The 24,844-nt window shown below is 37.9% G+C and overlaps 1 long non-coding RNA gene across 1 annotated transcript in view; it reads left to right on the forward strand.

Moving 5' to 3' along the window:
* LOC135210736 (uncharacterized) overlaps positions 1 to 24,639 on the forward strand; it is a 35,350-nt gene extending 10,711 nt beyond the window's left edge. Inside the window, exons 2-3 of the long non-coding RNA XR_010313570.1 lie at positions 24,185 to 24,284; positions 24,441 to 24,639. This is a non-coding gene — a long non-coding RNA (uncharacterized LOC135210736). The remainder of the gene's footprint in view (positions 1 to 24,184; positions 24,285 to 24,440) is intronic.
* Positions 24,640 to 24,844: the final 205 nt, after the last annotated feature.

Raw genomic sequence — 24,844 nt, forward strand, 5'->3', positions numbered from 1 at the left:
AATTGTGAATTCTAAACTTAACAGCAAAATGAATTATATGACTAGAACACAGCGTCGGGAAATGATATGGATATGAACGTATACAATACACGGCGTTACAGGAATATAAATCTTCCCAGTAATTTCTTCTTATTGTCGCCTGTCGTAGGCCAAGTGCCTGGAGCTATGAGGTCATTCAGCGTTGAAAGGAAAATTGAGAATAGAAGGTTACAAAGGTGCAACAAGAGAAAATCCTAGCAGTTGCTCTACGAGGCAAATGTTAGAAGAGCGTGGAAAGTAAGAAAGAAGAAACAATAAGGACGGATGCACAGTAATAGGATTGGAAGGGGTTGCAGCTAGGGGTCGAAGGGACGCTGCAAGAACCTTAAGCAATGCCTATAGTCTTGAAGGGAACCTACAGCGAAGCAGCATGGGGTGCACTTATGGCACTGAACCACTCCTACGGGGTCCTGTTGTGAAAGCCATGGAGTTAGTTGATATTGTTTTATTATGGCAGCTCGAGTTCTTGCAATTTGGTTTGTAATTTCATCCAAGATTGCCAAATCACTATCGTCGATGTTAGGTATGTCATCGAAATATGTCTACAATACATATTCAGTCATGGTAACACTGCTGATGATAACGCCAGCAGCTGATTGGCTTAATGCCATCTTATTCAAATGCACTCAAATAGATTCTGAATTCCTATCAAAGCACTTATTTATAATAGGACACAAGATTATACACAAAATTGGGCAGAAATACTTTGGTATTAAATATTTCCTTTTGAGTTACTACAGAACGCAGGTTTCACTTAATTGTGAACTTGAATATGAACCCATTGGTCTAATGTTTCGTGGTTAATTATAGACAAATTTGAACTCTTTATAGATATTTTTTTTGCACGAATTGACAGATGAGAAAAAACAAGCTATGCAACAAGTGAAAATAACCTAGACTGTGATGATAACTCAGTGGCGCCGATTCCTGCGCTAAAAAGTGTCCAAGTGGTGAAAATCAAACGCACATTTTAAGCCTTTACGTCATTCATTTATTTAATGAAGCTAAAACAAAAGCAACAGAGCAGATTTACAACTGAACCCTACGAGCTTTGTTAGAAGCGAATTCGCTAATAATAACATCAAAGGCCAACTGATTCTTAATAAATATAGCGAAGTTCGGCAATCTGATATGACTCATAATTGATTAGATAATTTTTGATTAGTTTAACTTGAAGAAGCTTCTCTCACAACTGGCATCGCTTCGTTGTGCGGTTAAGAACAATCTCAACATGATAACAAAACCTATCTGAAACACAGATATCAAGGTTGAACTGCTGAATGAATTGCAGAAGCTCAAGCGGTCCTTCAGCCTGCTCTTGCTACACATTAACGAATTCCCAAAGCCTCTTCGTTCTACCTGGAACTCGTTCTTGTTGATGTCATAAGGTGCATTACCCAGGTGGCAATACGTATACTCGGCATTCAGAAACTTCGAAGCAGTGTCATAACCAACGTTATGCCAGACCAGACCTGCTCAAATTATGTCAAGAGTATCAAACCCCCTTCGTTACGCCACTGGTTATTGTACTTCTGTGCGAGAATTTTCATACACGATTATGATCGGATTTAAGTTTACTTTTCTTGCCTCAGTGATATTTGTTTATTAACATTTTTTTATAACTCCTTTTATTTTGCATGTAATAATGATTTAATTTTTCTTCAATGTGAATTCCAAATGGAGCTGTAATAAAGAAAAAACTCTAAGCAAACTACTGCTGCTGCTAGCACTATAGTAGATTCACATCACCCGAGACATCAGACTATCTATCTATCTAGCTTGATGCAAGAAATTTCATCGCTGCTTTTACAAAAAGCCGATTACCTCGTGTCACAAACTGCATTTCCCTCAGAGGAACAACAAAATACGAAACAAACAAACCAACACTCACCAACAGAAAGTTACTTTTATCCTATAACCAGAACCCCAGATGCCTACTGGAAATCTTTTGGGAATTCAAGACTACAAATTCTCGAAAGTTCGTACTACAAGAGCTAAAACCTCTGGATTCAGGAAGCTTCCTATAAAAGGTTGGAAGAACCTCCTTAACCTTTTACAAATGTCCGGTTAAAGTTTGAGTGATGTTCTGAGAATCTCAAATCCTTCAAATTAATCTGTTACTTTCTACGGTCGCAAATCTAATTGTCTCTCAAACAGTCACAATGTTTGCTTCGCGTCGGTCTAAGTTCATCTAGGTAGGTTTTCGGGTAGAACGTTTATGTTTATGTTATTTACCGTCTTTTCTTTATATTTTGTTTATGTTTATGTTATTTAACGTCTTTTGGTTTATATTTAACGTTCATCCTTGAAGGGCTAGTACTAAACGCAGCGAAAATTTTATCCGTAGACTGGTAGTTGCCGAACTGGATGCCCGCTTTAGTACTAAGTTTGTAATTTCACGCCATTTCCTATAATGGGCTGTCTCAGAATTGTGAGCAATTTGATTCTGGTCTGTGCTTGCACGGATGACCACCGTCATTTAAGTGGCAATACTGCTTGCCACAAACTTCCGACGAATCCTTTTTAGTCAATTTGGAGGAGCAGAGTCTTACGTAAAATTAGACTGGAAAAGCCGGTCAGTGAGAGATTGTGAACTAAAGGCGCTTGACGGTAGTCATAGCCTTGGGCTGATGCTTTCATTTACTTTTCCTTTTCCCCCTTAACCTTCCCTCCCCCCACCCCCCGGCCCACACACCCCCCACCTCGCTCCACTGCACCATTCCAACCTCCCAATTTACGTGATGCTCAATGTGTAATCTATGTTGGAAGGGCGTCTTGTTTTTGGATTTCCAGCTCCCTTACCATTTTGGAGTTCCAAATCCCTTGCAAGTGTAATTGTTATTCGACATCCTATCATTTTCACCATAATTTTTATCTATTTATTTATTTATTTTTAATTTTTGCATTCCTCCTAAAATTTATTCTATCTATGCCTGCTCCATTCACTGGAGTTGACTTTCTCCTTCTCTTACGTATAGGCCTAACCAACGCACCAGTTCATTAAAGATTCGTTAGGTCTCACATTATTGCGAGAATTACAGTTACCCTCCCACCCTCTGACGAATTCTTTGATTATTATTTTTCTTAGACGACTTCAAACTTTTTTTTTTTTATCGTTTCACTACAGTTATAAGCCTACAAATAAATATTTCTGCCAAGACTTCATAACCTTGGTTGGAGGTCGCACGAAAAAAGAAAAGAAAAAGAAAACTAAAATAAAAATTAAATGTAAAAGTGATCACGTGTGGTTTAGGTAACGAAATCAATTTTTAGTTAGAAGAAAGGTGTAAGGATGATTGTCACGCGGGTCGGTAGGGATATTGCTTTACCATCAACATCGATGCCCGTTTCTCTCTTGGTCTCCATTTCAGTTTTATGTAATGAAAACTAGTGTGCCGCCTTTGTTTTCCCGTTCGCACTTGATTCTCTTCGCTCTCATATCTTAAAAACTACTGAGACTAGAGGGCTGCAAATTGGCATCAGCGTTGCCGAAATGCCGAATTTTCCCCCGATTTGCCGAGAAAAAACTCTACAGGCGGAGAACCAGACCTTCAATGCCGAGAAGAAATCGGCCATCCCTTATTCATGCCGAGAAAAACTCGGCATTCTTCGAGGGGATTGATTTATCGTCTCAAATAAATTTAAATACTTTTTTTTTAATTAGTTAATGTCTTTTTATGTAAGCTTGGGTAGAAAATGATTATTACTACATTATTATTACATAATATATGTGTAAATGATTCTTTAAGAGATTCCACTTAATAAGCGTTGAAAACGTTCAACCATTTAGTGACGGTAAGGAACCCTTTATAATTGTAAAACACGAAACCGAATAGTGTTAGCAGTTAAATACCCATAATATCATATCTTAGTATATTATGTATGATTAGGAATGAAATTCAAACTACAAGGAAAAAAATCAAACTGTAGATAAAACTAGCAAGATTGAAATAGCTGTAACTATTGCAATTATAATGTTATTGAATTTAATGAGTTACATGGTTGTAAAGTAATTGTAAGATATTTGATATTGTTTCCATTCATAGAATTGTAATTTGATGATAAGACATGTGATTACATTATAACTGACATGAACCATGTAGTTACGAGTGGCGTAATTACTATTCCATCACTGGTGAATCCAGGAGCTAGGCTTCATCATATGGGGGGGGGGGGGGGGGCTTCAAAGAAATTAGCATAAAACAGGATATAAAATCTGGAATTAGTAAAATATATTCTCAAACATATTTATACCCTGATATATGAAGAAAAATAATATTTTTTTTTTATTTATATAGCCTATATGTTCTATAAAGTTGATTTATAAAACTGAGTAGGTTACGTATTTACCTATATTTTGTGTGTAATTTCTATGTTTTATAAAGTTTATCTATAAAACTTAATATGTATATATCATTGTTGTTTTGGTTGTAATTGTGTATATACATAGCTAATATATGCTTTTGTTGAATGATGATGAATATAAATCGATGAGGTGTTGCATAAGATTGGTTTATTTTCTTAAAGTACCCCTGGGCCATAAAATGAATTCCGTTTTCTATAAGATGCCGATTTTAGTATGCAGAGCTATTGACAACGCTGATTGGCATGTTGATCATCCACCCTCTAGTCATTAAACATACCAAATTGCAACCCTCTAGTGTTTTTTAATTCTAAGGTTAAAGTTAGCCATAATCGTGCTTCTGGCAGCGATATAGGATAGGCCACCTCCGGGAGGAGGTTAAAGTTCCATGGGCTGCGGCTCATACAGCATTATGCCGAGACCACAAAGATGGCTCTATTTTCGGTGGCCATGATTATACGATGTAGCGACTGTATAGAAAACTCGATTGCTTCGAAGAAACTTCGAGACTCATTTTCCTTTACGATAATGGTGCTGTAAGAAAAGGGACGCGGATTTCAGCTCGTACTAGAAATGTGCCAATTTCTCTCGGTATCCAGAAGGTCTTAATCTCCGTAGGGGAGAAGTGTCTTTAGTACTCCTTACTCAGTGCACCGTAGGCATTATATATAGGCTCTTTGCAGAGTCCCTTCGGCCCCTAGCTACAACCATTTTCATTCTTCTTCTCCGGTCATATCTTTCTTCTATCTTACTTTCAACTCTCCTCTCTCTCTCTCTCTCTTCTCTCTCTCTCTCTCGCGTCATCTATCTCTCTCTCCTCTCTCTCTCTATCTCTATCTCTCCATTCTCTTCTCTCTCTCTCACACAACAATTGTTTCAATATTTTCAGCCCTGAATGGCATCATAGGCCTAACGCTTGGCCTTCGTCTTAAAATTACATCCCAATTCAAATTCAACTTTCAAAGTTTTTTCCTTACATTTCCTTCCAGGGTAGTTTTGGAAACACTACTATGGGGCACGTGGCTACGTCTGAAATAAATTTCATCCCATTCCAATTTGTGATTTTGCTCCCAGAAATTTCTTGCCATAGCCGCGAGGCCTGGCTGAAATGTCAGATGTTACTCCAAGCTGCTTGGCCCTTTCTTTACAGGTTTTCTGGTCTGTTCTAAGTATGTTGCCCATATTCCTTACATGGTACAACGTATAACCCACCTCTCTCTCTCTCTCTTTCCCCTCTCCAGGCGAGCAGTTTCTCACCAGTTTGTACCTTGTAGTATTATTTTTATACTTCCCTACCAATTATGATATTCTAACCTGTGAGCCGTTGAATCTTGCTGTTCGGAAATACTGTAAATTTTATGGTCCGTTTATTCCCCCACGTAAAATTGCCTTCTGGCTTAACTGTGGTCCTTCTCTCACTTGTGATTAGGATAGCCCAAATCCTTAAAACTACCCTTTAGGTAGTCCACTTCCACCTCTAAATATGGCGGGCAACAGATTCTGCAAGCCCTGATTATAAGACTCGTCGTGCCTACTTTTATTCCTGAGCTATGGCTTGAAAATTTGCATATGTGTGACCTAATGTGGGTTGCTTTCCCATATACCTTACATTTGATCGCGTCCCCGGCCTTTTTAGCTAACATCTAAAGATGGGATCGCCATTTCAATTTCTTCCGAAGTATTTACTAATATTACCCTTTTCCTCATTTTGCGCCAAAAGTCATCCGCATACTCGGACCTAACACTATCTCTAGTCCTGTGGCGTGTATTTCCCCTGCTTGTATAGGTATGGGAAGGTAGAAAAAAGTGACTGATACTTAGAAGAATTAAAACACATTTATATAACTCGCTTTAAAGTTAGAAAAACTACACCTTTTTTATAATGGTTTTTATAATGCAGAATGTGCCTGACTTTGTTATCAAAAGTCAGGAAGCCTAAAGTAATAAACCTTTCCCAGCCAAAGATCTTGCCAGTAAATTACTCAATAAGTTTTTATTTTGCACTGATTTTCAGTGCCTTCCATCGTAGGGGGTGGGGGTGATACCGATAGTCCACCTCATGCAGTACACTGTAGGCATTACTGAAGGTTCTTTGGAGCGTCCCTTTGGCCCCTAGCTGCAACCCCTTTTCTTCCTTTTACTGTACCTCCTTTCGTATTCCATTTCTTCCATTTTACTTTCCACCTCTCCTAACAAGTGATTCAGTGTGCAACAGCGAGGTTTTCCTTCTGTTACACCTTTCAAACTTTTTACTATCAATTTCCATTTCAGCGCTGAATGACCCCGTAGGTCCCAGTGCTTGGCTTTTGGCCTAAATACTATATTCAATTCAATTCAATGCTCTCATCTACTCGCCAGAATTTCAACCTTTTAAAGCTCAAAATAACATTATCCTAAGCACTGGTCTGAGAACTTATTTTTCAATGTCTCAACGTCTCAGAAACCTTAGGGCCACGCCAGGCCTCCTAATTCCCTCTACGTTACCTCTTAAGAACAAGGACCAGTGTTGCCTTCAGCTGAAGTCTAATACCAGCCAGTGTCAGTATCGAAGCGACCCCTGTGGAAGATAATCATAAATTCTTGGTTTTCAGTTTAACTTTACTTTCATAATGGATGAAAATTGTGGGGCGTGAAGCCTGTGGAGTGCTAAAAAATCTTGTTTCCAGGAAATAGCGTTTAAAGTTTGTAAAGATCTTCAGCTACGTAGCTATAACTTCATGGAAACTTATCTGAATGTAATGAAATTTTGGCAGCATCTTGATTTCTATACAGACTGCTCATTGAAATAGAATATTTGTATACTATTGGCATAGGTATCCGGTGGATGGAAGGTGGGGAGAGACTGGCAGTGAAATGTCTCTTGTGGTACTCTGCTCTGCAATCTTCTTTTGTTTTCGTATTTTCCAGCATATAAGAATTTATATAGAAAATATTTATTCAGCATGAAAGAGAGTGGATGGGCGAAAAAATTGTTGTTTATAGTCATCGGGAATTCTAACTGGGTTATACTCGCTACGTTTTCTGTGGTTTCCGTGACTCATGAAACATAGAAAACTAAATATAAGGGTAAACTAGAATAAATTTATCTAAGTTTCTGTAATTTTTTTTTCAGACTGATTATATTGTAGTCTCGCTCCGAGCAGTGGTGGATCTAGAAATCTTTCGTGTAGGGGGGAGGGGGTGGGGGCACTTATATACGTTACATATATATCAATATTAGTAATATTTGTTATTGCCGTTGCTGTTTTTGTTGTTGTTGAAATAATAATTAACAAAGTAAATGTTTACTACTAATATTGATTTATTGAAAGAAAACAATACTTTATTATTCATATCCATGGTGGCGGGAGGGGTGGGGGCCCGGCACGTGACCAAGTGCCTCCACTTATATACTTTTTTTATTAGTACCAAAGCCTGAAAATATAGGCTTCAAAGTACCGAAAACCGTTGTTATTTTGTGCAAAAAAAAAAAAAACCATAACTCCAGTTTTATAAAATTTTATCCAGATAACATAAAAGACTCATTTGGTAGCGTTTGGTTTCATTTTGGAAGTAGGATGAATGACCCAAATGAAACTAGGTGATGCCAAATTTCGATATTACCTGGATATTTGGTTTCATTTGTTAGGTAGGACAGGTGACCCAAATAAAGCCAAATTAATGACCCATATGAAACCATGTGATACCAAATTTTGATAGTAGCGTGATATTTGGTTTAACTTTGGAGGTAGGACCCAAATGGATGACCCATATGAAACAATGTGGTACTATATATTTCCATGCTAGTTATATATTTGGTTTCAATTTATTAGTAGGGCGAGTTACCCAAAAAAGACCAAATTAATGACCCGTTTAAAACCATGTGATGCCTAATTTAGATACTAGTTGGATTGTTAGTTTAATTTTGTAGATAGGACGGCTGACTCAAATGAGGCAAAATGAACTACATGAAACCATGTTATACCAAATTTTTGAGTTTATCTGGATATCTCATCTCACCAGATTTTCGTTGTCAGTAATTATTTCTCCCTAAAACCCTCAGTTAGGATGTGAACTCTTCGGTGAATTTTTTGTCATTTCACTAATTATTCAGAAAGTTATAGCGAGGAATTTTGAAAGAAATATATAACAAGGAATTTTTTAATGCCTCAAATTCTAGCACAATAATGAAAAAAATTTAATTCTAAAAGTTGTTCAGATATTTGCAGGAAGACTTCAACCACTTGGACGGACATCCTGTTAAATTGCTGAAAAAAATAAACACCTTTAAGGGTTGACACTTGTTAGGTCCACTCTTTTCCTAAGTGGTAGTTGATCGCATTTCTTTACAGTTCGGTACACTTGTATTTAATTTGATTTTTGGCGACGTATGTTTCAAACTGTTCCCTCAAGGTAAAGGAAATTTTGCTTGCACGAGCATCTCGATTTAATTGCCAAAAGCAGTGGTGGGTCTTATGGTCGTTTAGGCAACAGGTAATCCAGGTGAAAATGAGGTATTTCCGACATTATATTCTGTTGCATTTAGTCGTATTTGCGATCCTCCTTGACTACGAATGATTGTATTCAAAACGCTGTTTCGCTCATAGGAATACAATGTCGAACTGATCCATCGCCTCTATCTTTGTCTTTCATGTGATAAGTACTGGTTGGTCAGTTGTCCCTTGTTTGAGGTGCACTAACTCACTTTTCAGCTGCCTATCCAGTCAAGCATTAGATATGAAATTAAACTTATATTTTTATCAGTTTCTATTTTCAAACTCCAGTTCTTTAATTCTATTCATAAATAACTTTTAAGTTTTCTGGTCATCTTATTTGACAACTTACAAGTTTTCCATGAGGGGTATTCTTCATTTTTGATAGAGAGATGAATCTTGTTTGAATAATCTTGACAGTTGACGTCTAAGTCATAAAACTAAATAAATGAATCTTGACACAGTACATTACACATTTGACGAAATAGGCATAAGATTTTTGTGTAATCAAAAACTAAAGCCTTATTATCAGCAATGATCTGTGACAAAAAAAAACGTTACATTAATATTTGCCAGTATATAAAATACAGCCTTCCATATTCCCCTGATTGACACCGCAGGGGCCTTGTACCGTTAGTGCATCTCACGTGGTGTACTGTAGGCCTTACATTGGCTTCTTTGGAGCTGAAACCCCTTTCATTCCCTTCACTCTACCTCTGTTCATATTCTCTTTCTTCCATCGTACTTTTCATCCCCTCTTACTCTCGTTGCACCTTTAAAATCTTTGTACTCCTTTGTTACTCCATTCTCTCCTTTAATGCTTTTTTATCGTTCAGTCTTGGGTCTACTCTCGTTCACTTTCGGGATTTTGAGAAAAGATGACATTGATGGGATTGCAGTTCATCTTCAAAGCCAATGGTGGTAGCTTCGTCAACCACCAGTTCATGTTTGGACCTAAGAGATACCAATATGTTACCCACATTGCTCTCTCAAGGGCGGGACAGTTCCTCAGAACAAGCCTTTGGATTCCAGGTGGTGGTTGGTTTTTGGAGTGGGTCTCTCGGCATTCTCTTCGGTTTTTTCATCAAGATGATTAGTGTGGGGATGACTGTGTTTACTTAATACTCTGGGTCCCATCAAGTGGGTTGGGCTTACACTTGAGCCATGCTAATCACATTGGTGCTCTCCCCTCGTGGTAGGCTATGGAGTGGACACTGGGAGTAAGCTCTTTGGTATCACTGGTGGAGGGATGCATGACAGGCTAATATCTTCTCTTTTATTGTTTTAAAACGGTTCTATTTCTTCTCACTATTTTCACATGATGTAATTGTAAAGCCACTTGTTATCTAGGTAGGTGCTTATATTCCTGTTTATGGTACTGTTTCTACATGCAATTATCTGCAAAGGTCAGTTACTGTTAAATGGGCTGATGTAAAAAAAGTTTCAGGTTTTCTCCTTAAATGAAATATACTCTCATTCCGTACGAGGAAGAGGTTAAATTTCTGGGAATGCTTTTTGATAGAAAGTTAACCTAGTCTATATATACTAACATATTTAAATTGAAGGCGAAAAAATCTTCAACATTTTAAAAGTAATTTCTGGTTTTGACTGGTTAAACAATTCTTTATGTCACTCATAACTTGATTAAGGTTGCCATGTTTACTTATCTCATGTGCAAGCAAAAGAAAGTTGAAGTAATTCATAATGTTTGAAAGCTTTCATGTGGACACTGATTAACTACCCTTAGACTTAAGATGAAAGGAGTTGGGGTTGGGATATATGATGAAATTAAATGGTTCAACTTCAAATCCTGTTGCTTATGTTTCTAAACAATGTTGGCTCCCACGAATCTGAAAGTCCATCAAAAAACAATAAGTCAAGGTGGTTTGCTGCCCCAGTTACCGCCTTGGTTGGTTCTATCAGTATGCAGCGAAACAACCATTAGGAAACCATTTTTGGATCAAGAGGTACAGGTGCGATTTCCGGAGCTTTACAACGTCTGATGGAGTTGGTTGTGCAACAGTTAATGTCCATATATCAGAAGAGCTGACATCCTTAGCCAAGCCAGATCCCTTGAGGCATCATATGCCTTACACGGTAGTAAGTTTACTGTCTATTCGCATTCGTATAGTGCATTAGTGACCATCAGAGCATAACTCTTATCACCCTATTGCTCAGTGGATCTAGGGGTGGTTGTGCATACTGCCCTCAGAGTTCAAATCTGGTCTTAGGCTCTGGTCTGGAACTGTCAAGATGCTACCTGTTGAAAGTTTGTATGTTAACAATAATGAATTACCCTTAGTCTTAAGACAAGAGGAAGCGATGGTTAGAGATATATGATGCAATTAAGTGGTTCAACTTCAAATCCTGCTAGGACTTCCAAACCTTTTCCTGTGAGGTTCATTGCTCCAGCTGACAACTCATTCTCAAAAATCAGAAAATCAAGGTGGTTGCAACAAGTTGCCTCCGTGGTTCAGTGTAGAGTACCAGTATACAGCAAAACAACAGTTAAGAAATCACTTTCTCATCAAGAAGTAAAGACTCGGTTGTTGGAGCATGATTCTATTGCATTTAGATTCCGAGAAAATATATACTGACGGCTCTTAACAACTCTTATGGAGTTAGTTGTGCAGTAGTTTAAAACAATCGTTCTTATTCAAGTGGATTTTCTGACGTTGCTTTTGTTTTGGCAGCAGAGTGGATAGCCTTAGCCAAATCTCTCGAAGTATCTACCCTACATGGTAGCAAATTTACTATCTATACAGATCTGTTCAGTGCATTAACGACCATGTAACTTTTACTACCCTATTGTTTAGTTTAGCGAATCCAGGAATGGTTACAGGCTCAAAAATCTAATCTGTCCAGTTCTGCTGGGTTCCTGCTCATGTAGGTAGTCAAGATAATGAACTTGTTGATCAAGAAGCAGATGTGGTTACTAGTGATATCATTGCATTTCCCCACACTCCTCATACACACATATAAAGGATTGTTTGATCTCGCAGTAAAGATAACTGGCAAGCACGTTGGTCTTCCCCATAGCTGACTAATAGCGAAGAGTATAAGAAAATACGGCATAATATCGATCATTGGCCATCAAGCTATGTACGAACTGAGAATTGGACATATTTTCTTTACCCACAGGTTCCTTTTGGAGGGGTTGGGACTTGCACCAGTCTGTGTGCATTGTAATTCTACTCTCATAATTGAACGTATGCTAATTGGCTGCCATGAACACAATATAGTACGCCAAAGACGTGGATCATTGGGTCCTACTGTTGACTCCCGTAATCTATTGGTAGTCCATTTGTTTTATAGCACTAAACCAACAATTTCTTTGTTTTTTAAGGTCTTGATTTTATTAAATTTTAATCAAAGTAATATATTTTATATCAATGATTACGCTATCTCATGTGCATATTTACTGAATTACTGATTGTTTACGGAAATGTTGATTAAATTCTTTATTCAATATTTGAAAAATTGAGTTCCAGTGTTTAGCGTTGACTAAATTCCCATATTTTTGTTTTTTATTTCAGTTTCAGATTATTACTCTTTTTCTGTATTAAGCTACGTGTTAATCAATCTTTTAAGCATCTCATTCTATAACTGTTTGCTTATGGAATATTCGTTTGATTACTGAAGGTGACAGTGATCCCTTAAAAGAGAGAGAGAGAGAGAGAGAGAGAGAGAGAGAGAGAGAGAGAGAGAGAGAGAGAGATTTTTAATGAATATGAAATTTTTTAGGCTTGAAGCCAAACACTGGAATCCATAGTGATTATTCAGCGCTATAGTGAAATTGGTTTGACATGAATATTTATGTTGATGATTTTATAAACTAAATAAATACAGGCGATTTTAAAACTATGATAAAAACGGATATCCGCCATAAAGATTATAACTTCGCATTTCGAGTGTGCAAACAAGAATAAAAAATGTATACATATAAACAACTTCTAGTGTATACACTACACTTTGCAGCGTACCGGGAGGTCAATATTAAATTTCATTATAAAGATTAATGTCTCTAAGTAACCCAACAATTCTATTAACAGCTACATCCGGACCAAGCAGTTCTGCTATATCCCTGCCTACTAACCCATGTCTCTGTCGTGCCGCAGAATACCTATGGCAATGTAATATAATGTGTTCCACAGTAAGAGGAGAGTCACACTGCATACAGACTGGTGCAGGTACCCCCTCCAAGAGGAATCAGTGGGTCAATCGAGTATGGCCAATTCTTAGACGACATAATACAGTTCCTACCCTACGATTTTGTTGGAAACCAGAGGGCCAATGTTCAATACTGTCGGATCTTCCTGTACTTTTAATTTTTGGTCAGATGGGGAGACGACCAAAGGTGCTTGCCATTTATTTTTAACATATGAAAGAATAGTCCATTTCATGTCAGTGGAAGGAATATGGTGGAAGAGAATGTCTTCTTTGGCAATGACATCTCTTGCTTCATGGCCAGCAAATTCGTTACCAGCAATACCTACATGGGCAGGAATCCAGCAAAAATGGACTGATTTGAATTTGGAAGCAAGCCTATATAACCATTCTTGAATACGTTGAACAATTGGATGTTTAGGGTTATATTGCTTAATGGCCATGAGTGCACTATAAGAATCTGAGTAAATGGTGAAATTGTTACCCTGTAGAGTAGAAACAATCTCAAGGGATTTGGGTAATGCGGTTAATTCAGCTGTAAAAATGGACGCATTATTTGAAAGTCTGCCCCACAACCAACACCACTTGATGTCTTTGATCCATCAGTAAAAAGTTTAACAGAACCCGAATGCTTTCGGTCATGATCAAGAAAACAAGCCTTCACTTCTTGGACATTAACAGATTTTTTAACCACAGTTTTTTGACAGACCGATGGTTCTGGGGTCAACCAAGGAGGCAACTTAGAGCAAGATATTGCCTTAATTTTTTTTATCTTTAATAGACACACTGTCAACTGCAGCATTTATTCTCACATGAAAAGACTTGGATGCTTTAGCATTTGCAAACTGCTGTAGATTGTTTTGGTTAAGAATAGATGCTGCAGGGTTTTCTGGGGAACCTCTTAGTTTGAACATATACCGCAGTCCTAGTTCTTCTCGACGTAAGTCTAGAGGGAGCTCTTCTGTGTCGGTATATAAGCTTTCAACTGGAGATGTTTCAAATGCACCAGAGCATATTCTCAGACCAGCACGATGAACTACATTCAACTCCTTAAGTTTGCTTGCACTTGCTGAAGAGTAGACTTGGCAACCATACTCAAGGTTTGATTTACATAAAGAGCCGTATAACCGTAAAAGTGACCTCTTATCAGCACCCCAATTAAAACCTGAAACCACTTTTAAAATGTTAAGGGTCTTCTTCACCTTAATTTTCAAGGAGTCAATATGTCTACCCCATGTTAGTCTCTTATAAAAAAATCATCCCTAAAAACTTCACCTCCTCCTCATATGGTATTAGTGTGTCTTTCAGCCTAATATTTGGGATGGTTTCCTTTCGGGTACACCTAGTAAAACGAACTGCCACAGTTTTGTTAGGGGAGGATTGAAAGCCATTGTCATCAGCCCAATTGCTGATTTACATTAACTGACTTTTGCAGAAAATTACAAGCTTCAATAGCATCATAACTAGTGACATAAATAGCAAGGTCATCCACAAACAAAGATGTCTTTACTGGAGGAGACACATTCAACAATGCTATTTATAGCCACAGCAAATAAAGTGACACTCAACATACTGCCTTGTGGGACACCCTCCTCCAGCTCAAAAGCATAAGACAAGGTGTTTTCAATTCTAACTTTAATGTGTCTATCGCTAAGAAATGACCTGATGAAATTTAAAATATTACCTCGTATTCCCATGTCATGAAGCCGCGTAATAATACCAAAACGCCAAGTAGTGTCGTAAGGTTTTTCGAGGTCGAAGAAGACTCCTATAGTCTGACAGCGTTTTGAGAAACCTTGCTGAATTTAGTTTGATAATCTTATTAGTGGGTTCACAGTGGAACGATTTCTCCTAAATCCAAATTGGACAGATGATAACAAACCATTTTTTTCTAGATGCCACATCAATCTAGAATTCACCATTTTCTCAAACAATTTGCATACACAACTTGTAAGAGATATTGGCCGATAGCTTGTAGGAAGATGAGGATCGTTCAATAGTTTCTTAATGGGAACAATGATTACAATCTTCCGAGAAGGGGGGAGAGTACCAGTTTCCCATATTTTGTTAAAGATTTTAAGGAGATAAGATTTAGCCGATTCTGGGAGATTTTTCAGCATGCTATAAAGAATGTTATCATTACAGGTGATGCTGATACAGATGATGACAGAGCATCCCTCAATTCCCTCAAAGTTAACTTGGAATTATAAGATTCACAATTTCCAGAATTTAAATTAAGGGAAATGGCTGAATTCCCAATATTCTGGAAACGAGTTGAATAGTTCCTGGAACTCGATACTTCAGAGAAATGGTCACCTACTTTTTCAACAACTTCTTTAGGCTTGGTGACAAGGTCTCCATTGATTTCCAAACAGGGTGTTGGTGTTGGAACATATTTGTACTTAGTTTTCTAATCTTTTTCCAGATGAATCTGGTTGGGGTCTTGGAATTTATGCCATTCATATAAAAAAGCCAAGATTCTCTTTTTACTTTTTGAAAATATTTTCGCTGTTTTGCCATAGATCGTTGGTAAATAAATTTTGCTGTTGCAGACTGACTGGATTTATAACGCCTGTAACATTCCCTGGTAATTTTCCTCAAATTACCACAGGTTTTATCCCACCAAGGAACAGCATGTCTGTGTGGTTTCCCTTTGGTCTTAGGTATTGAGTTTTCAGCACTATTCAATATTTCGGAGGCAAAGTACTCATAAGCCTTCACATGGCATTTGAAGGTTTCAAATTCCTGGGATAGGTTAATGCCTTCTTGAAATTTTACCCAATCTGCTTCCTTTTCCTTCCATTTGACAGGATAATTCGAGGGGGCATTTCTCACAAACTTAAGATGAATGGGAAAGTGATCACTGTCATGTAGAGACTCATCTACAGGCCAAATAAAATCAAGATAGAGAGAAGAAGAGCAAATGCTCAAGTCTATAGCAGATGTACCACCTGTGTAGAGATTATGTTATGTCATAGTACCATCATTAAAAAGTGTAAGATCATTATTATTAACAATGTCATCAATGATCCTACCCTCTGTGTCTAAAAAATCTCCAACCCAAAGTGGATTGTGAGAATTAAAATCACCAAGTAGTAAAAAAGTTTAATGTCCCCAACAGTGAACCTACATCTTGGGGGAAGGTAAAGAGAGCAGATTGTGATTTCACGGTCAAATGTAGCCCGGATAGCAATTGCTTGAAGCTGGGTGTTCAAGGGAACCATAAAATGTTGCAATGCTTTAGTAATAATTATTGTAACACCTCCATGGGCGCGATTCCCATCAGTGGGGTTCATTTTGTAGATTTCATAGTTTACACCTGGATTGTATACTGAATCCTCCAATTGAGTTTCTTGAAGACATACAACCCCTGGGTTATGCTCATTCAGTTATACCTCTAGAATTTTTGAACGAGTCCTTAGTCCTTTACAGTTCCATTGTAAAATGTCCAGATTGAATTTTAGTGCTAGGATCTACCTAGGGAAATTCTATATTGATCTATACTAGTTTTTTTTTTTCATTATGGGACTTTATAAGAGTTTCTTTAGATTGTCTTGAGATATGTGGCTTATGATTATGTTTTTTATTAGCTTTTTGATATGGAGGAGAGTGGACTCCCACTACTATTTTCTTTTTATCGAAGGAATTTGATTCCTTGGTTGTTTCAGGGGCAGGAGCATCCTCACTGTTGGCTTCACTGTTGTTACATTTTTTATGGGGTTTGGATATCTCCATCCTTTGAGCAGGTGGAGGAGAGGATGAAGGATTTCTCTCTCTCTTTGGTCCTCTAGTTTGTTCTTGTTCCATTTCTTCAAGGGTTTCTTACTGAAGAGATGGGACAGACACAGAGAGGATTTCATCAACTGGAGAAGAGTATATCAGCAGGTACATCTTTTTTAGATAGGGGTGCTTCAACCCTATCCGGCCGATCACCTAGATAAGATGACTGGGTTTCAGTAGTTCTTGGTTTTACTGCAAGTAGAGGTGCTTCTGTTTTCATAGGGGCCACAGAATTTAGAGCCATAGCATAGGTCTTTGTCTGACCAATTAACTTCCTGGCGTAACTAATACTTATATGTTCAGCATTAGCTTTACATATAGCAGCCTCTTCATATTTATATCGGCTGCACTTTTTATTGAATGGGGTATGATTCTCTTCACAATTAATATATTTTGGCTGTTTCGAACAAGGACCATGTTCAGGAGCCGAGGAATTATTACATACTTTATTGTTTTTGCAAAATGGATGGATGGCCATATTGAAAACAGTTTGACTTTGACCTTTTCATTTCCAAAATTGATGTAAGATGGTACATCAGAGTCCTCAAACGTTAAAATGACCATATTTGCCTTTGGAACTTTTCTTACCTTTCATACAGATGTTGGACTGATTTCTAATATTTCTCTTTCTGTCAGTTCACAAAGGTCTCTATCGAATACCACTCCTTTTCCATAACTAAAATTCGGTGGCCGGACAGTTGCGTACCGGACATTTGCGTACCTGGACATTTGCATACCTGGACATTTGCGTACCGACTTTTTTCAAAGATTATTATCCTACATAAAAAAGCAAAGGTAGTAATCACAAATAATATTAAAGGGTTAAACGAAATAGATTTGTTGGAATTGCAAATTTATTTATTTAGGTTTTAAAAAAAGATATTACAAATTTAACAAAAAGTAATAATAATTAAAGGTTAAAAAAATTAAATTTAAAGTTTAAAAAATAATTCAAAATGTATGAATATTGTGAGCTATCCTTTTCAAAAACTTGATCTTGTCTTCAGGTGAATATTTATCCAATAATGCCCAGTTTTGTTTTTTGCCGTGCAAGAATTCCTCGTTGAAAGTCGCTTTTTTTCTTTAACGCAATGGCCTCCTCCCTTTTCAATGTTTCAATTAACTTCCAAATAGAGGGGTGTTGACAGGATAAAGAATATTGCAAGGCATTATGCAATCCCTCTAAACTATTATTAGATCTAGGCAACTGGTTAATAACTCTGTCTCGAACATTCCATGACGGTATAGCAAAAACTGGTTCCATCCTTATTCCTCTTCTTCCTCTTACTTGGCCAATATAAGTCATCTCAAAATACGCGATAAATTCTGATGGTAAATCAGTATCGTCAGATAAGTCAATGAAACCTTCAATGACATCACTTAAAGGAAGAAATGACAATGCAGAAAAACATCTGATTTTTAAATTGAATGCTTCATCTTCTTTGTAGCGTTGTCTGAATCCTAGGTCGCAGATATTTTTAAAAATAGACTTAGATAAGTGAAAGAGACATGAACATATAGATACTTCTGGAAACTTTTCAATAAAACCTTTCTGAGCTCCAATCTCAAAGTCAGTTAATAAAGATTTTGGATTAAGTTGCGGTTCAAGTTGCAATAAATATGTGAAAAGACGAATATATATTTTCTTTGTCTTTCCCGGGAGGAGGGCAAAAACTCTGGGAATACCAAATGTATCTTCTTGCGTATGGATACAATATAGTTGATGAAATATTGATGGACTGACTTTAAAAGTGCCATCTGCTGCCCAGTTAGGAGAATTTGCTAAATCTGCTAAGCCGTTATCGGTTGCAAAGATCAGTATTCTGTTCTTGTCATCTCTGCCAGAATCAAACGCAAGGAACTTTTCTTCCCCAGTCGCGAGAAAACAGTAGGATTCCGAAATCTCAAAATTATTTATTTGCCGTGGGATTGGGCCTGCATTCTGTGCCTTTTGTCTCCATTGACGTCTATTTCTTTCCGTTGATGAAAAACATGGCTGTTTTGAAATGGAATACTCATTTTCTTTAGCGATCGTTTCTCCGATAAGACTTCTTGATGGTTCATATATTGACACTGAAGAAGTTTTCAAATGGGACATAGCTTCTTGTGCTCTGACTTCTGCAGCTGAGGAGCCATGACAATGCACATTGTGGCGTGCCGTAACTGCATCGTTCACTGTATGAATTCTTGCTTTACAAGACCGCACTACACACCTCCAGTATGTTTTTGTTTCATCAGAGTTTTTCTTATGATAGTGGTAGCTGTAATTTTCCTCGTCCACAAATATTTTTCCACCAGTGTTAGATTTCCGGAACTTAGCCATGATTTCCGAAATAAGAAATAATGTATGAAAACCTAATTCCAATAGATGTTTGTGGTACACAACGCTGGGGAGAACTGGAATGGCTTTTTTTATGGTACCTATCATTCAGCTTGTTCACCAAGCAACTCTTGTGTTTAATTTATAGTAACAACCCTTTTGCTTTAGGAAAGATTGTTATTGTTATTATTATTATTATTTATGGTAACTACCTTTCAGCTTGTTTAGAATGAAGGTAAGGTGTAATTGAGAGAGAGAGGAGAGAGAGAGAGAGAGAGAGAGAGAGAGAGAGAGAGAGAGAGAGAGAGAGAGAAAATAAGGTAACGTCAAAATAATGCTGGAGGTACGCAAATGTCCCGGACGCAAATGTCCAGGTACGCAACTGTCCTAAAACCCTAAAATTCATGTGTGGTCTAACTTCTTTTATCATATCATCTTTTTCGAATTTCTTCATTGTCAGCATGTATGACTGTGTCTCTAATTTAGCATGAATTAGGACACTGCCTTTGCCAAACCTTGAGATGTTCCCCATGTCAATACAGCCAACATTTTTCTTGGATGTATCTGCTAGATTTGTAGTAATTATAATTTTCCTCCCTAGCAGATACTACTAACCACATTGGAGGTTTTGGTGTTCTTTCAAAAGTGTCATCGTCATTCAAATTTGGCTGAGCCACTTGCACCAATTGTGATGGTCTGTAAGTATCCATATTTTTAGGAGCCCTGTCGGTCAGTGCTCCCTTGACAATCTTTTTACAAATCTTTATGTTATTGATACTGCTGCTGGCTTTGAGTGCAGCTTCATGTTTTTCAGAAGTCAGCCATGCCTCCCATTTTTTTTCACTTTCATCAAAGTTCATCCTCAACTCTTCTTTTTTGCTAAAACTACCAAACGAAACGGAGAGCGTCTCATAGTCACATTCCAAGGGAATGTGCTTTATATGCAACACCCTCAAACTATCTACCGTGTTCCAACAATGGGTTCTTTTCAATTTATGATGACCTCCCTGAGAGGTAGTACTACCACTGGAGCATTCCATATCCACGGTCAAGTTCATGTCCCTGGTCGTCATCTGCGCCAAATCATCATCAAAGGGACCAGGGGTACTAGAATCCTTATGGTTACTAGTCATATAATCTTTATATTAAAAAAAATCAGAAAGATTAAACCTGAAAATATTTTAAAAATATCATCAGCCTTTCATAAAGTTTATTCTTCTACCATGGCACAAGTGAGAGCCGACTCCCAAATGTCCGCGTCCCTACCCTACCCCACTGGGGAGGGCGCAACACGGTTAAAGTGGCGCAAGTGTAAGCCAAACCCAACTGCTAGGACTGAGAATATTACAAGAATACAATCATCCCCACCCTAACCATGTTATGGGCAAACCGGAAAGAATGCAGAGAGTCCTATCCCCTGGAATCCGTGGTCCAGCCCTGAAGAATAGTTCTGCCCTTGAGTTATCAATCTGATATCTCTCAGGTCCAATTATTATTGGGTAGTTGATGATCCTACCACAGCTCCAACTATTTAGCTTCGGATATAACCCCAATCCCAGCTATGATATCTTTTCCCATTCGTCAGGTCCAATAAATTTTACAACAGGTGGAAAATTCCACAATATTACTCCAAATGAATATATGCAAAAAATATGAGACTCTTGGACTCAAACCCGGGAACTAATTCCTGGGGTTCAAGAGCCCCCTCACCAAGTCAAGGCGGTCCCATATCGAAGGGGAAGAGAGATTTGTAAATCTACTTCTTCCGTTTCGCTAGCCAATGGGGAAATCTCTTTCAAAGCCTTCCACCCATTGACCAAAGCTCATAGCTTCAGCCAATGAGAGAAGGCGATAGATAAGGTTTCATGGTTGGGTGTGGTGGAGGTCTGTGATTGGCCAAGAGGAAATTTTCGCTGATTTCTCGAGCATTTCTCAAGTTGTGGTGTACGGAGACAGACGGTTTTTTTTTTTTTTTTTTTTTTTTTAAAGCAGTCTAGTTTCGACTTTTGAAGTCTTTGCTATAGCTTGCAGTATGTCGTTAGTACCCTTTTTGAGTTGGCCATTCTGCGAGCGTTTTGTTAACGTCCGCTGGTATTTATCAGGCTGAAGGTTAATTAGTGTATGCTGTCCTTCAGTACACGAGTTTGTCGTTTTCTGATCAGCATTTTCCTTGCAGATCTCATAATCATAATAGTTTCTAAATCTTTGATGCAATCATAATAAAGCTGAAAGTTTAAATTTTTAGTGTTTGTTGGTAAAAGTCGTCATACCCTGAAGGCTTTAACTTTTACTCATTCAAATTTTTTCAGATTTAATGGCATTTTTTAAAAAGTTGCAATGCGAAAGGCATCTCTGGAGCTTTTATTTTCGGTAATTTTATGGTTTTTATTTATGCACTTCTGCCGCAAAGCCATCTTTCATAGTCTCTTAGGCTTTAAAATAGGATACTTACTCGTTTTATGCTGCAATTTTGTGGTTAGAGGTTTCGTAACTTTGGAAATTGATTTGAATAAGGTTTAGCTCCACTCGTAAATTTTTCCTGTGGCCGTGTGATGGATCAAAGAGCATTCTAGTATCTTTCTTATTGTCGTGGGTTACTGAGTGAGAATGATGATGCTTATGTAGGTGCTGATGGTGGTTCTCCAAGAGCATTTGCATGAGTACGCGCGAGCGCTCTCAGTGGTGACACCCACTTTCAACAACACGCGCTGTTAACAAACATCACTCGTTACAGGGTTTCTCAAATGGTTTATATTCGCGTTGCTTTCATGTCCTAAATATCTTGATTTTTTAAATTATGGGAAGCCTTCTGTGAGCAAGTTTGGTACGTCGAAACTGACTGGCTGAATAATGGCATCACCTGTCAACCTGTTTCGTCGACGAAACCGCTGATTATTCGGCTGGAAGCTGATAATTAAGCAGGTTTACTTATCTATTCGCGTTTGTGTATCTCTCTCTCTCTCTCTCTCTCTCTCTCTCTCTCTATGTATCTTCACTTAGTAGTCAATTATGTATCTGGTAGTCATTTAGAGTAAATGACTACCAGTACTTAAACACGTCTTGACAACGGAGATGGGCACCAATCACGAGTCATAGGTCGTGGGAGCAACACCCCGAGACATTAGACTCGTGACTGGTGCCCTTCTCCGGTGTCAGGACGTGTTAAAGTACTTTTTCTGACGGTGGGTCCGAACACGATTAAGGTGGCCGCAGCTAGTCCACTCGGTTGTTTACCCTAGCTGTGACTGTAGTGTGTCCATGACTTGACAGAGAGAGAGAGAGAGAGAGAGAGAGAGAGAGAGAGAGAGAGAGAGAGAGAGAGAGAGAGAGAATATGACGTGGTTGATCAGTATTGCCAAAATTCTTCCGTAACATGTACAAGTCACAGTTCCTACGTTGTACAAGTCACAGTTCCCACCTTGTGCAAGTCACAGTTCCCACGTTGTGCAAGGCACAATTCCCGCTTTTTACAAGTCACAGTCCCCACCTTTTACAAGTCACAATTCCTACGTTGTGCAAGGCACAATTCCCGCTTTTTACAAGTCACAGTCCCCACCTTTTACAAGTCACAATTCCTACGTTGTACGAGGCACAATTCTCACTTTCTACAAGTCACAGTTGTCACTTTCTACAATTCACAATTCTCACTTTTTACATCCCAAAATTTCTGCTTTTTACAGTTTACAATTTTCTTCGCTTTACAATTCCCAGTTACCACTTTTCATTTTGCTTTGTGAACGTTACACCAGCCAACCTTTCCATTATACATGGGTATTGGCACGACCACCAATGAATGTAATGAAAAGCTTTCATGTTTATATATCCATAACCATTCACTAACATATAAAAGGACTTACTGGCTGCTCAATGAGCAAGTGCCCGTGTTGGCCTAAAGCCAGCTTAATAATAAAAAAGAAACAACATACATGGATATTAAATTCTACAAAACTTTAAAATATAAATAGAATGACATTTCCTTTGTTTCATCATAGATACTCATTACTAGATCTTTCTTTCATTTATATACACATCCATACGCGTTTTTCCTATATTACATTTCATGTATTAAGACGTTTTCTTTTAAAATACTTAAACTTGTGTTTGTATAAAGTCGCTCTTTTGTTATAATAAACATTCTCCTTGTATTTGCATAGAATATCCCTTTTCATACATTTTAAGACATTTTCCCATTCAGTGTGAATGAATGTACGAGTCGCCTCATTTATACGCAAATTGTTCCATAAACATTAACACTGATCTATTGACTTTCGTCAATACCCACTGATATACGCGGTACACCTACGCAAGCATTAGCCTAATCCATTCGAATATGTACACTGGTATATGGATGCACTAGCTCAATATATAATATTTTTTTCTTACGTGGGTTCACACGTATTAATACATAGCATTTGATAGGCTCAGTTCCATAGCAATCTAACTCTGTCAAAATAAAGTAATTATCCTTAAACGAAGCTCTCTCTCTCTCTCTCTCTCTCTCTTTAACAACCATCGTGAAAAATCTTATGAACAGAGTGAGGAAATGAAAAAAAATAAATAAAAAAAGTGGCCCCGCAGAGAACCTACTACTGCATGCGCTTGGAGTACTTAATTAAGCCCATGCATTGGACCAAGACCTAAAGGTCGTCTTGGCTAGGACCATCTTAACAAAGGAGGGAGGAGTTCTGTTTCCCAAGCACTTACCAGTGCTAACACACACACACACACACACACACGTGTGTTGAAGTGGATGACTGCCCGATTTTCCATCTTCATTCAAAAGCCTAGCCAAAGATGGTACTATATCTTTTTCTCATATGAGGTCTGCTGTCATCGATCTTAAATAATATATAAATCCCATAATCCAAGCGCATTGTGTACATGTTTAATATTTCAAATATAGATTTTTAATTTTTTTTTATTCTTATACGTATTTTAATTTTCTTTTATTTTAATTATTTGGTACTTTTCGTAGTTTGTGTTTGGCGAGAGAAATGTACTACCATTGTTTTCAAGTGCCTAATAGGGATTGTTTGATTTTAGGTGATAACAGCCCACGCTTGAAGACCTGTCTTCATATCTCATCAGTAAGGACCCATGGAGTGGACTGCACTCTTTATGGCAAAAATTTTGACAATGCAACGTAAGTATCCCAATTATGATATCTATTTGTTTCCTCATTATTTATCAGAAATGCCTGCTCTTGATAATGTCTGCAACGCCACCAACATGTGTATTTTGTGTTTATCCTCTGTTTATTATTTTGTTTTTCACTGTTAATCAGATTTTCTTCGTCCAGGTTACTGAAGCTTTCGGTGGAAGTTGGGTTCACCGCCCCTGGCGTGATATCGTTCGTAATATCGTGGAAATGATTCGTATGGTTCTCAGTCCAGAGGGCATGCTTGAAGTAAGTGTTCCTGTGACTATATCTTACTTTTTCCATTATTTACATCTTAAGAAATCTGAAGCTCATTTGCTTTGGGATAGATACGTATGAATTCGGGATACTGTTTCCAGTTTTTTGAAGGAACTAGAAAACTTTTCTTCATGGCGTTGTACCCTGTCCAGTGCTCTTAACTTCTGGTGGGACATTTTGCTTGGTACAGTACGTACATTTTGCAAACAAGACGGCCATAATTGTCCTGGTATATTTAGACTTGACTATAAAGGACTTGGCTCCTTTATAGTCAAGTGCATGTGGAC

The sequence above is a fragment of the Macrobrachium nipponense genome, chromosome 4 (assembly GCF_015104395.2).
Source record: "Macrobrachium nipponense isolate FS-2020 chromosome 4, ASM1510439v2, whole genome shotgun sequence".
NCBI lineage: Eukaryota > Metazoa > Arthropoda > Malacostraca > Decapoda > Palaemonidae > Macrobrachium > Macrobrachium nipponense.